Genomic DNA, 13,070 nt, shown 5'->3' on the forward strand with positions numbered 1-13,070 from the left:
TTACGTAACGTGTTCCGGGGCCACTCGGGTCACCCAGCAGGAAGTGCAACCGCGGCTAGCGTTACCCCAGGCCACAAATATACTTGCAACTTGCTAAAATTAGACACTCGCCAAGATAGGGTGGCGCAGCTAAAACGACATTCAATACTAAAGGAATGCGACGAAGCAATTCAGAGTTGATCTCCGCTTCCCGTGTAACAGCTGGGAAAGCGAACTCGGTCGGGTTCGTTTCAGAACTCGAAACGCATTTTCACGCGCCCTGGTAAACTTTTGGTTCATGTAACAGACGCACTGCAGTTGGTTTTTACCATTTATGCCTTTGGAAAAGTGTATCTGTCTTGCTACAGCAGTAAGATCGATTTAATCACCAATGCCACAATTTTGCTATGCTCGCTTGGCGGTAATACATATATTTCGATAAAGGAAGATTCTCAGATAAACTTTCCCAAAATTTGAAAACAATATTAACGCCTTTGTTATTGACCCAAAACACTTTTAAAGGACATGTGCGCATAAGTAATGGCTAAATAAGCAATAGGATGACCCTAAGTTTCAAACATTCTCTCAATACGAGGAAATCGGATTGGATGCGCCATCATAGAAGACACAAGTCGCATTGTTGCAGAGCGTAAATTTGCACGAAGCCGGTGTGAGAGGTTGTGTTTGTTTTTTCAATTACTGTCACAGCCGATGAGGTTTTCGGCAAACGTGGTTTTCCATGATCGCCTCAAGTTCGCTGATTATTGGCCCTTTCCGAACTTTTGCGGCATCACTAAAATCACAAAAGGGACCAGTTTTAGCGCCCGGTGAGCTATTTATGGAAGGGGCAGCGACGTTTAGGAAGCACCGACGACGGACGATTGGTTGATGGGCGCTTGGCTTTTGGGTCCAGTCAATTTCAGCGAGTTGTGAAAACGTGAATTTCGGCTTGCAACGACAGAAATCAACTTAACCCGGAGAAACTAAATCGTCGGCGTTGTTTTCTGTTCAAAAACCTGGCCTTTGAAGCCGAGCGCCCAACACGAATTCTTCGGCAAAACGTCTCTGTGCTAGCGACGTTGACTGTATTTAGAGTTTTTGAGAAATTCGTGAAAGCGGCACCTGGCAAATGTTGAGACAACGTAATGGCATTGTTGAAAATTTCGCTGGACAATGTTCAGACGAGAAGGGGTTTAGTCTGGTCGAAATCGTGCTCAAGGCCCATTTAACCCCGAGCAGTAACAACATCTAAGCAAAACATGCAGTGTTGCAGTTATTTGGAAAATGTGCGGCCCTTGCCAACAAACAGCAACGTGGGACCTCATTTGTCACTTGGGCCCACTTTGAACTGGCACAGTTTGTCCAGGCGCCAAGAGGGTCAGAAAAGATAGATTTTATCTCACCTTTGACCGAAACATGTTTAAAACTCTGTTTGTTGAGGGCGTAAGTGCAAAAACCGTCGTTTGCTTGCAAAGTAAAATAAATCAAAATTCTTAGATTTTTTTGACTTGCTGTGAAAGAACGAACGTTTGCAAGTTCACGAAACGAATCAAAAGCATTAACGCGGTATTTTCATTTCATCAAAATTTTGCACAGATTTATTTGGCAAAAGCGTGCAGTTGGTGCCTCCCAATGCGTGGAGAAGTATAAAGTATGCACACCCTAAAACAACTCAACCTCATTACAATAAACCCCCAATGACGCACGGCAACGACCAAATATTTCAAGCACTCAACAATTCGCCTTACCCGTAGAGCAAAGCATTGTACGCAAGCCCCATTCCAGTCATGCTTGCAGCGCTCTCTAAATGGGGAACGTTCGTACGTGGGTAATTCGAACGTCGACGTCAAAGTGTTCCACGTAAACACGTTCCTGCAGAGGAGTGTTAGCAAATAGTTGCCATCAGGAGGTTTTTTTGGGGGGAAAAACTTTTTATGTGTTTATTTTCTATTTTGAGTCTTTTTTCATTCCGGTCCCTCATTGTGAGTGTATTTAACGATATATGAGTGAATTCTGTTCAATTTTTACATGCAGAAAAAATAGGAATATCGTAGATCATATCACCGATACCTTAAAATTTAAAGGAGTGATTCGAAATGATACTCAGGAATGAAAATGATTTTTAAGAACAGTAGAAAAACATTGAGATTTATCATGGCGCCGAATAAGTGAGTGCCTTTCTTAACTACAAGAATTTTTGACATTGCTGGCATCTACATTCCTAATCTGGCCGTTTTCATTGGCAAATATGCGTTTAAAATGTCACGAACCCCAATGCGCATCGCGGTAATGGACGTATCAATTCAAAGAGTAGAGCTTATAGGGTCTTATTTAACAGATCAACCGATAGGCCCTAAACACGAGGCCTATTGCACTGAGCACCTGCCTTTGACTGCATACCCGGCAATCAAGTACGACTGAGGAGTGATAATTTCGCCGCCCTATCCCGAATTAAATGCCCCGCTTTCAAACGTCTGTGCAGGTTCGTTTTGCGTTTGTAGTTGAGAGGAATGTGTCAATCAACTTGCGAAAGGGCACCTGACTTTGGCCGGGCGCATCTGGCAAATGGTCGTATTGCGCTTGTTTACTTAAATCGTCAAGTCGCGGTATCAACTTGCGCACAAATCGTTCCATTGCGATATTTTAAGGCGCACAGTTGCGTTGCAAGCGTCTCAGGTAATTGGAAGGAGGCATTTTTCTTCAACGCGCGCCGATCGCTTGGCGTATGACGTCATGGCAATGGCAAAGCAACGCCCTGTGCAATATGAAAGCTATCCGCATATCTTGGGGCTAAAATGGCCGACCATTACACATCGAAAACGATTCCTTATATAACAAGACACTTATGATCAACCTTAACTGCACTTTATGCTAAAATATTTCAACACCATGGCACAAATACCACAAGAAGGAAATATATTTACCGCAATACTTCCTTTTTACTAGTAAACTGTTGTGATTAATTTCAATCGACGCCTTCCCAAGCATTCCGGACGCCATTAATGCCGTCTGGTAAATGCTATCGTCGCCATATTTGTCAGGTCTGTGTAAGCCATCGCCAACTCCCGAAGAAAAACGCTTCCTTTTTTACCTCAGTTCATACAGTTGTATAATCAACGAACATATTGACGGGTCTTTTACCTTTTATAAACCAATGTATCCTATATAAGCATATTTCAATTAGTCTGTTCTTCTGGCCCAATTAAACGACAGCAACAGCAACACCGTAGGCATAGTAACATCAGATATTGTGCTACTTTTGCTGCCAGACATACTGCAATTTAAACCTGACCTGGCAATCACCGACCTGTGTGTATCATGTTCAGATATTTCGCTTTAGAGTAGGCTTAATTACAATTTCAACAGATTTGACTGAAAACAAATCTTTTCAAACACAATTTTTGGTGGAATGCTTTACCCAATAGTTTGAGGTAAACAAATTAAATCAGCGTTACCAAAAATGATGATTGATAATACTGGCAGCAACAAAGTCCTTCAATTCCTCGATTTGCGAAAAAAGTCATTGAATTCCATAAACACTTTAAACCTGATGAAGTGTTGCTGTACGGCAAACGAAACGTCGCAAAAATAAAATACGTAAAAATATCCCAGTCATTTTCAAATTACAATAACATCAGTATTGCGTTTTCTAACACCCAGCTACATGGGTCTTAAAAAGTGTTATGGCTAAAATTTTGAAAACTGTGTGTTTTATGGGAAAAGTCATCACTAAAATATTTTTGATCAGATGTAGTCCAAATGTTTCGGGGGCATTGCTACACTTCCAACGACAGGGACATGTGTAAATTTTTGAAGCTCTTCAAAAATATGTGGTAACTACGCATGCAGGCCGTACACAATGCCCAAAACTACATAACACTCAACCCAAGTTCAATTACAACAAGTCGTTTCAGACCAGCATTATATTAAACATGGTACTGCCGACGCTTCAATTAATTCGTGGTTTAATTGATAAAAGTTTCTAAATGTAGAAACGATAACGAACTTATATTTAATCAACATTCAAAATGGCGGATGGACTTCCGTCTTGTATTGCAACCTAATTGGTGTTGGCAACGTTTCACCGGGGCGCCACCTCGCGGATAAAATGTTAACGAGTAGACTCGGTAAAGCAATGTCAATAATGTACCGCAGACAACAATGCCCTGCTATAGCAGAAGCCATTAGCGTCAATAACGGAACAATACGAGCCATTGTGATTAATGAAACTGCTTTGATTTGCCTCGCGGGCTGTGGGCACGTATTGTTACTCCCTCGGAAGAACTGCAACTATTGTTGCGATAATAAATGAATTAGTGGCAAGCCACAGAGGCCCACGACGAACAAAAGGTCCCTTGGCTGGCGGAAACAAAAATATTGCACATTCATGCTGGTACAGGAAGGCTTACTTTGCCCTTACGAACGTGCGATACGCACAGGGGGTCGCTTGGGTCTCGGTCAATGCTGCCGATTGTTCGAGGGTTAAAATCTCGGCGGTTCAGTTGCCTTGTGTGAGGCCACCATTGTTCTAAACTGCGAACCTGTGCCAGAACTGACGCCCGCAAAGCACCTGCTGATGATGTTCGGGCCACACAAGGGCAGGGTATCTCAGTTTGTGGTGGGACTCAGTGGGCGGACAAGTTGCAAAAAGCTGACAACTGAACGATAATAAAGGTTGAGTGTTTATACAACTGTGACGCTATTTACGTTTTGAAGGAGTAAACGTGATATCAACATACTCTGTAAGCAATATTACGTCAATGAGGAACAATATGCATCGTATTGGAATCAATATTGAACCTATGATGAATAGAAAGATGTAAATCACTTTAATTAAATATTTGCACGATGTAAATATTCCAGTGTTCCGTATTTCGGTTCCAGGTTTAAAAACAAACCCCTAAGAATAAAATTCTGCTCCTGGTGAAGCTGGCTCAACCTCAAATAAAACTTCAAAGCAAACGCCCCACGGACAAAACAGCATTTTTTCACTTCCTTTGAAAACATCATTACCACTGACACGGCTCTGACGATTGTTGTTGTTGTTGTTGCAGAACGTCCCACGAACCAGAACCGCTTGTGGTATGTGGCATGCAAATTTGGCGGAACCTATATACACAAACACTTCATTCCTCAGGTGTTTGTCGTTTCCGTGACTTTACGACGAGCTGCTTTTCCCTGGGTACTCGCGTTCAAAATCGATAAACGATCAATTCCCCCCCCCCCCCTGGAACTCTCTGATGGTGAATAATTGGAGGTTTGAATATCTTTTGGTTTGCACGAAAAATTTTGATTCCAAAATCCTTTAACTCGCAGAAAAGATGTTATTGTAACAATAAGGTACTAAACCGACACAAACACCCTGAGGGTCGACGTTATTTTGGCAGATTCCTATGGCATTGGACAAAAAAGCTTAAATTCACTTGGCGTATAAGTGACATGGGCATGCACGGCATTCACCTTCGTTACAAATCATTCCTACAAGTTTGAACGACAAGGGAAGATCTGGGTGGGAATAAAGGTATGAAGAGAACACCAACACTACCACAGGATGTCCCATGCTAAGATATGATTTGTAGTATTTGTGTGTGTGTTGATCTTAACCAGAACTATGGTTGTATACAAATGATATCCTGGTAAAGACCCACGTGTATCATGTTGAGATATTTCACTTTAGAGTAGGCTAAATTTACGTTTCAACAGATTTGACAGAAAACATCTTTTTTTACAAGCAGGCCATACAGGTAATCATTTCAAACACAAATTTTGGTGGAATGCTTAACCCTATAGTTTGCGGAAAAAAAATTAAATCATAAAAGCAGTGTTAACAAAAATGACGAATAGTAAATACTAACAGCAACAACGTGTTACGAATCTTCGATTTCCGAAAAACGTCATTAAATTCACCAAGAAAAGACGTTACCACGCCCATCAAAACATGATTTATGGGGGCTAATCCTACGGCGACCCACGCAGAGACCCCAGGGCCCAAGTGAAATCTGAAACGAGCAGTCGGTTTTTTGCTGACATTGTTGCATGGCTGCATGTCGATCTATGGACTTTAAGCACACAAGGTTTTGTGCCCTCGGACAAAATTGGTGACCGTATCTGTATGTAAAAACTGTTTAAGTGAACGCTAAACTTTTAGAGTAACCATAGATAGTGTGTTTAACTTGTTCAGAATATCTGCCGCACTCGCTTTAAATATATTGTGTGATGACGTGGTTCCTTCAAATTAAAATGGTGGCATTACAAAGAGACACATCCAATATACTAAACAGGCGTTACTAGGGAGTGGAAAACAAGAGGATATCCCAAGATTTTCTGTGATATAAGTAGGCTAAAGACATGTTGCAGGGCGACAAGAAACACAGTAAACAAGAACCAGTCTTTGTAATTGGCAACAGTTTCCGATGGTCGACCATTTCGGTTGACTTTTCTGTAAGGTTATCGGCCATCACGTAAATAAGCAACCGCTGAACCACGGACCTTTTCATTGCAAATGGCATCCTATTGACTTTTGACCTACTGTTTCGTCACTTAACCGTGTTGGGTGCCAAAGGCCACTCGCGGGAACAGGTGCCTCACAATGGGGCCACGGGCCAGAACTCATTAACTGCGACGCCGCGGAACCCGCACTCGTGTGCCGCAACGAACGAGTACTCAAGCGCGAACAGGTGGAAAGCGAGTAGTTGCAACTCGACCCACTTATGAAGCCACGTCAGAATCGCGCTTTTCGTTAAAGTCGCGTGTCGGGGTTCGCAAAAATTTGGCGTGGTTCGCTCTGCCCCCAAACAAAATCACGACGCCAGACTTGGGGTCTTGAGAACGGGTGTAACTGGCGGCGACCTTCCTTCACCACTTGTCGGGCCTCGTTCAAGGGCAAGTATTTGTGCTCTCCGTGACCCTACAACTAGCTTTTGGAAGACCCAACACTAGTCCTCTCGTTCATATCTTGCGCCCAGCCCAATTTTCGAGTGCCATGCACCGAGTCTGAAACAACCAGTGACGTCACGGACATAACAACGTAGACGACAGAAACACAAAGGTCCGCCATCGCCCTTTCCGCCGGCCCGCACTGTAGCAACAAACAAGCCCAAAACGCCCGGCGAAGTTATGGAAATGGGCCTGGAGCTCGACGGTCCATGACGTATGTGAAAGATTCCACATTAATCAATGGTACAACACCACAACCCCAGGTTCCTTATTGTGATAAATGCATTGCGCAAAAAGGGTGTTGCGCTATTCTGCCCGATATAGCTCGAAAACGAAGACGAATCCCCAACGGTGAAAGTTGAGTAATTGAAAGCTTTCGATTTGTGTTCACGACTGCACATCAGTATATTTCGATTTACGCGCCCAGAGTATATTGAATAATGATGCACGACCATCCCAATGTACACGTAGCATTCATGAGGATGCGTTTTCCTGTCTATGCCTTAAAGCATAAGGACATAGGCCCAGTTTCATGATTTTTTTGGGAGTCTCAACAATTTAATAATCAAACACTACACAAGACAAACTTATTGAACAAAAAATTCACAAAAGTATCACTAGGCGTGAAGTAACAGTATTTTACCGTGGTACTTTTAAACTTTCGTAACATACTTAAAACTTGAATATATTTAGTATTACAGTGTTGTGTAGTATACGGTAAACCCAACGTTTGTCGTAATAAAAAAAATATTCCTAATTTCACCAGGGCCCTTAAGAGGAAAAAATGCGCGGGTGCAAAAACTTTTACGCTTTTCATAAGAGTGCACCGACGGGGCCAAATGACCCAGGGGCCCAGTAATCTGTGGCCATGGAAATCCCTTCAAAAGCAACAGTGATTTTCGTGTCCCACTCCCTTTGATATTCCTGTGCTCCGTATGGGATCTTTATGGGCCATGGCACGACGCACCCATCGCCTAGCCGGTTACAACCAAATCATGCAAAAAGGTGGGGCTATAGTTGGGCCGGCCGTGGCTGAAATTTATCAACGAACCCTGACGTGTTATGCGATCCAGCAGAGCAAATGTCCTTCAGTCCGTGAGACCGCGGCGCACGAACCCCATCGCCCTTGACCTTAAACAAATTGAAACGTCAATCAGCGGCGGTGAATCTACGACGCCGCCATACGACGTCGATTGTCTGCATCTGCACAAAAGGAACGGTTGGAATCCCTAGGGGATGCATCGTTAGGCCACTTTGAAATTGACATTAAACACTCCTGGTCACGATGACGGCGCGAGCATTGGCATATTGATGAGCAGAGATAAGCCAGGAATGCTCTAGCACGCGCGGAATGCCCTTAACGGATTTCTTCGCATACCGATTGGGCAACATGACGCAATGCCTGGCGGAGTGAAAGGTGATAACAACGATCAACAGCACATTATTGTCTGCGGTCAATATATCACAGCGCTTCGGGATCGGTCCATCTAATCTGGGCCCGTGGCGATGAGGTCATGCACACTTGTGAGCGCTGACTGTATGACAGACTCCGTTTGCGGATGAATTAGGCGCTGTTTGTGCTGACCTTGTAGAAGCAATTTACTGACAGGCACCAATTTGCGAAAACACAGTGGCCCGTTCAGGTAAAACGCAGACATAAATGTGCATTGTTTTCGGTTTAATGAAAGGTAGCAGGCGATTAAATTGATTTTGATTTACGGAAGGTTTGGCGCCTTGGCCATGTTTTCCCGTGAGAAACAAACCTCAAATACAAGTTTAAAGTCCATCAACTGTTCTTTAAACGAAAGATCTCTTCTTAAAACATGTGCCAGTCAAAACCTGAACAAACCCCATGTTGTGTTGCTGAAATCTCATTCATCAAATCAATTTAACGGGTCCAAACTACAAACGAAACGTTCTTTACCTCTGAATCTTAAATAAACAGGGAATATATTTCTCCTAAAAAAAAATATTTCAAACCGATTTGACCTTTTTTGTGGTCTTTGAGAACAATTGCGTAACCATCTTTCAAGCCATCTCGCGCTGGAAAGTGAATAAAGTTCAAAAGAAACAATTCCAATTTCAAAAACAAGCTTAAAAGAACATGCGATTAACATCCGACCAACATCCTACTACTAAACGTATCAAAATGATATAAAATGAAAGCACAAATGAATCACCAATACCTCAAGAGTCACTTTGTGGATAAAAATCCCTTTTATTAATGTGGAAAGGCGACAGCTTAAAAAATATCTAGCACGATTAGTCCTTGGGCTTTGCATTTTGACTTATAGCCTTTATACTGTATTAAAACTATAACATTTAATTTCTATGTAATTATAGGAATTGGACTGATGACTCAAATGGCGAATGTTGCTTATCCGCAGAGAGGTCAAAAGCTTACACTTCATGGTGAGTCAACGCTAGGAAACCTACACAATTTCCCAAATATCCCAAATCCCAATTCATCATTTCGACCACAACAGTCATTTCTGGAGTAATACCTCACAGCACTGGTTTAAGGGATAAACAAGCCTAGGTGTTTGTTTGGGTAAACCTGACAAGTAGAGCATTTTTTGGTACAGGTGGGGCCGAAGAAGATGTCACAGCCGTGCTCGAAATAGGCACATGCCCTTCCCTTTCATAACCCGTCTGATCCCTCGTGAATTCCTCGCGAAATCCGCCGTAATCCAGACAAGAGCAACATTACAAGGCGGACAGACTAAATGCCACCTTCAGAGCTGGTTTGGTGATGTTGTATGCCCGTCGTGTCGCACAGCTAACAACAACATTATTGGCGACAACAGCTGCAGTGAAATTGGGCCGTGTTTAGGGCCAAATAAGGTGAATGTTTATTTCGTGTTTTGGGACCCGTCATTCACTCGTCTGGGGCGTGGCAGTGCGCCGTTGGTCCCCATAAGGTCACGAAATCCCGAAGCAAAACTTCCGGTTTGCGAAGCTGTGCCCAAATGGGTTAAAATTTACACGAAAGGCAACGATGCCGGGATTCGAAATGTCAGTGCTCTAATGTTTTGACAACGCAGCTCGGCGGGCGATGCTAAAAAGCATTACCTTTTTTTGTCAGGACTGGAGATTGAGCCAATATAAACGGTCCTGACAGCTTTGCTTATATCGATTCAGCCGCTTGTCGAGTGTTGTTGAGTCTTCATCTCCGTATGTTTATTTTCGCAATAGGTGCATTCCCGAAAAGAGAACCACATACCAATTTGTCGCAAGAATTCTCGGAATCCGTGACACTCCGATGTGTCACGAAAATTGACCTCAAGTTTGTCGGAGAAAACAAATGTTGTTACGAGACGTAAAAACTTAACTCATTACTTGCCGCGCTCATATAGCAGTAATTAAAGGTGTGTTGCTAATTACTGTCACCGAGTTTAACCGTCTATAACTTTATTTCTATAGACGCTAGACGAAAACCTAAAACACAAAAGTTGTTTGAAACAGCCCACTCTACACATTTGTCCATTTTTTTTCTTTAACTCAATGTTTTCAATGAGTTATAATGCAAAATGCAACCATTTCAACTAAAGGCGCTTTTGAACCGAATGCGTACGTTTTAATTGCCCAATTAACAGTTAAATAATTACCTATAACTAACGCAGTAATATTTCATGCAATGGCATGATAGGCAGGATCGCCCCACTGCGCAGGTCCTTGCTTGGCGATCACAGCTAACGTATCGCGATCATGAGGTTTTCAGGCTTGGCAGCCCAGGCAATGCAGCCCAGCTGGATCAGCCACTTTTTCCTGACAAGTCGAAGCAAGATTTGAAAAATCAAGCTCCCGGTGAGGTTTGAACTCACGACCCTGGGCTAACCAGGCCCAACGCTCTACCAACTGAGCTACAGGAGCTCAGTGGTTTCACGGGGTATATTGTGGCCAAGGTACACTGGTGCGCAAGCGCACAACTTGCCAGGCAACCTTCACATATACGTAGGGGATCTCTACCACCGTATCAGATGACGCAGTAATATTTCATGCAAAAGGTTTTCAGGCTTGGCAGCCCAGGCAATGCAGCCCAGCTGGATCAGCCACTTTTTCAAAAAAAAAAAAAAAAAAGTGGCTGATCCAGCTGGGCTGCATTGCCTGGGCTGCCAAGCCTGAAAACCTCATGATCGCGATACGTTAGCTGTGATCGCCAAGCAAGGACCTGCGCAGTGGGGCGATCCTGCCTATCATGCCATTGCATGAAATATTACTGCGTCATCTGATACGGTGGTAGAGATCCCCTACGTATATGTGAAGGTTGCCTGGCAAGTTGTGCGCTTGCGCACCAGTGTACCTTGGCCACAATATACCCCGTGAAACCACTGAGCTCCTGTAGCTCAGTTGGTAGAGCGTTGGGCCTGGTTAGCCCAGGGTCGTGAGTTCAAACCTCACCGGGAGCTTGATTTTTCAAATCTTGCTTCGACTTGTCAGGAAAAAGTGGCTGATCCAGCTGGGCTGCATTGCCTGGGCTGCCAAGCCTAACAAATTACCGAAAAAAAACAAATGTAAAGGTAAGTTTTTGTTTTAAAAAAACTACTGCGCTCAAGCTACTCCTTGGAAAAAAAATTAGGTCGCTATAGGAGCACTATAGCGCGAGATATGCGCATTTGAAAAACGCACTAAAATGTGAGGGTTTGGGCCCCTATAGTGATAAAAAAAAACCACGGTTTTGCATAAAAAACAAAGGTACACATTTTTTGGACTACTCCGGGATTCGAACCCAGGTTATCTTGTCCAACAATCCCGACCCGGTTTTCTTCATGGTATATGGGTCGAGCGCTTAACCTATGTTGCCAAGCAACATAACTTTTTTCCTGAACTCGTGTTACATCTAGCGCATCTAGTGATCAATCTATTTCGGGAGAAACCCGACCTCTATTGCCGCCGATCCGTAACTAACTATTTTGTTGTTGTGACACTGTGTTGTACTACGTGGGTACTCAGAAAACAGAAGATCCCTGATATCGGTGTGGAGTCACGAACTTTTAAAGTGTGGCAAGTGGCATCACAGACATTCGCCGACAATCACCAACCCCAAAACCGCCATGAACTCAACATTAAAACCATCAAAACCCCTTGAACACGTAACATTACACTAGCCTGGGCTTCAAAATCGCACAAAACTACATTCACCGTTGCGAAATAGGTTCTATATTGTATCTTGACTTGTCGAGGGCGATGGCGCTTCGTGACACGCAAGCCACTCAATATGCCACTCAGGCGCGTCCGCCACCAACTTGACACATGCCACTCACGGGATGACAGTTGGTGGCAGTTCAAAGAAATTTCAGCCTTGCATGCAAAAAAGCGTGTATCTAGACATTTTCAGCGAAGCAAGCACTGAATTTTGCAGCGAGAAGCAGCAGTTTTGTGGACTTAAGGATCCAATTGGATCTATTAATATGGAAAAAATTTCTTAATTTATTTATGCGTCTATGCCTAACGGTGACACCACAATGGTGCAAAAACCAATATAAGGTATTTTTTTCCTGCACCGGGATTCGAACCCTGGTTATCCTGGTGACGATTATCGATCAGGTTTTTGTCCTTTGGAAATGCGTCGGGCGCCTGGACTGATGTTGCCAATCGCCCGCTCAAAGTGATGTGACCGTCAGCGGTTCAACTCCCATCGTAGAGGCTCTCTTGCGCGCTCTGGCGGGTCAATATACGCAGTGCTAGGGATTTCACTAGAAGGCGGTATGACGGCAGAGCAAAACAAAATAAAGTTTGGAACATAACTAACGGTTTTGTAGATCTTTAATATGAACAGAATAGCCAATACAGTGCTCGAAAACTTCATGTAAACGTTTCGATTGTTTCTACAACCATTATCAATACAAATGAAGGCGGATCGTCAAAAATGGTACGGTGAAGTTGGGAGGTTATAGAAAAAGGCGGGGAATTAAATAAGCGCAATTGTTGATAATGGAGTCGAACGGAGTTGCCTGTGGTAGTGATAGATAAAAACAATTAAGGGCACTGTGCACGGTAAAGAAAATAAATAAATAAAAAGAATAAAAATAAAAAAACATTATAAAATACACGGTTTATATATTAAAAAGTCGTAGTGGCACAGAGGATGTGTCGGCATTTAAAAGCGGCCTAAAATTTTGGATGTGGATAGTTTCCAAGAAAGATAAGCGCCG

This window comes from Ascidia mentula, chromosome 9 (assembly GCF_947561715.1).
Source record: "Ascidia mentula chromosome 9, kaAscMent1.1, whole genome shotgun sequence".
NCBI lineage: Eukaryota > Metazoa > Chordata > Ascidiacea > Phlebobranchia > Ascidiidae > Ascidia > Ascidia mentula.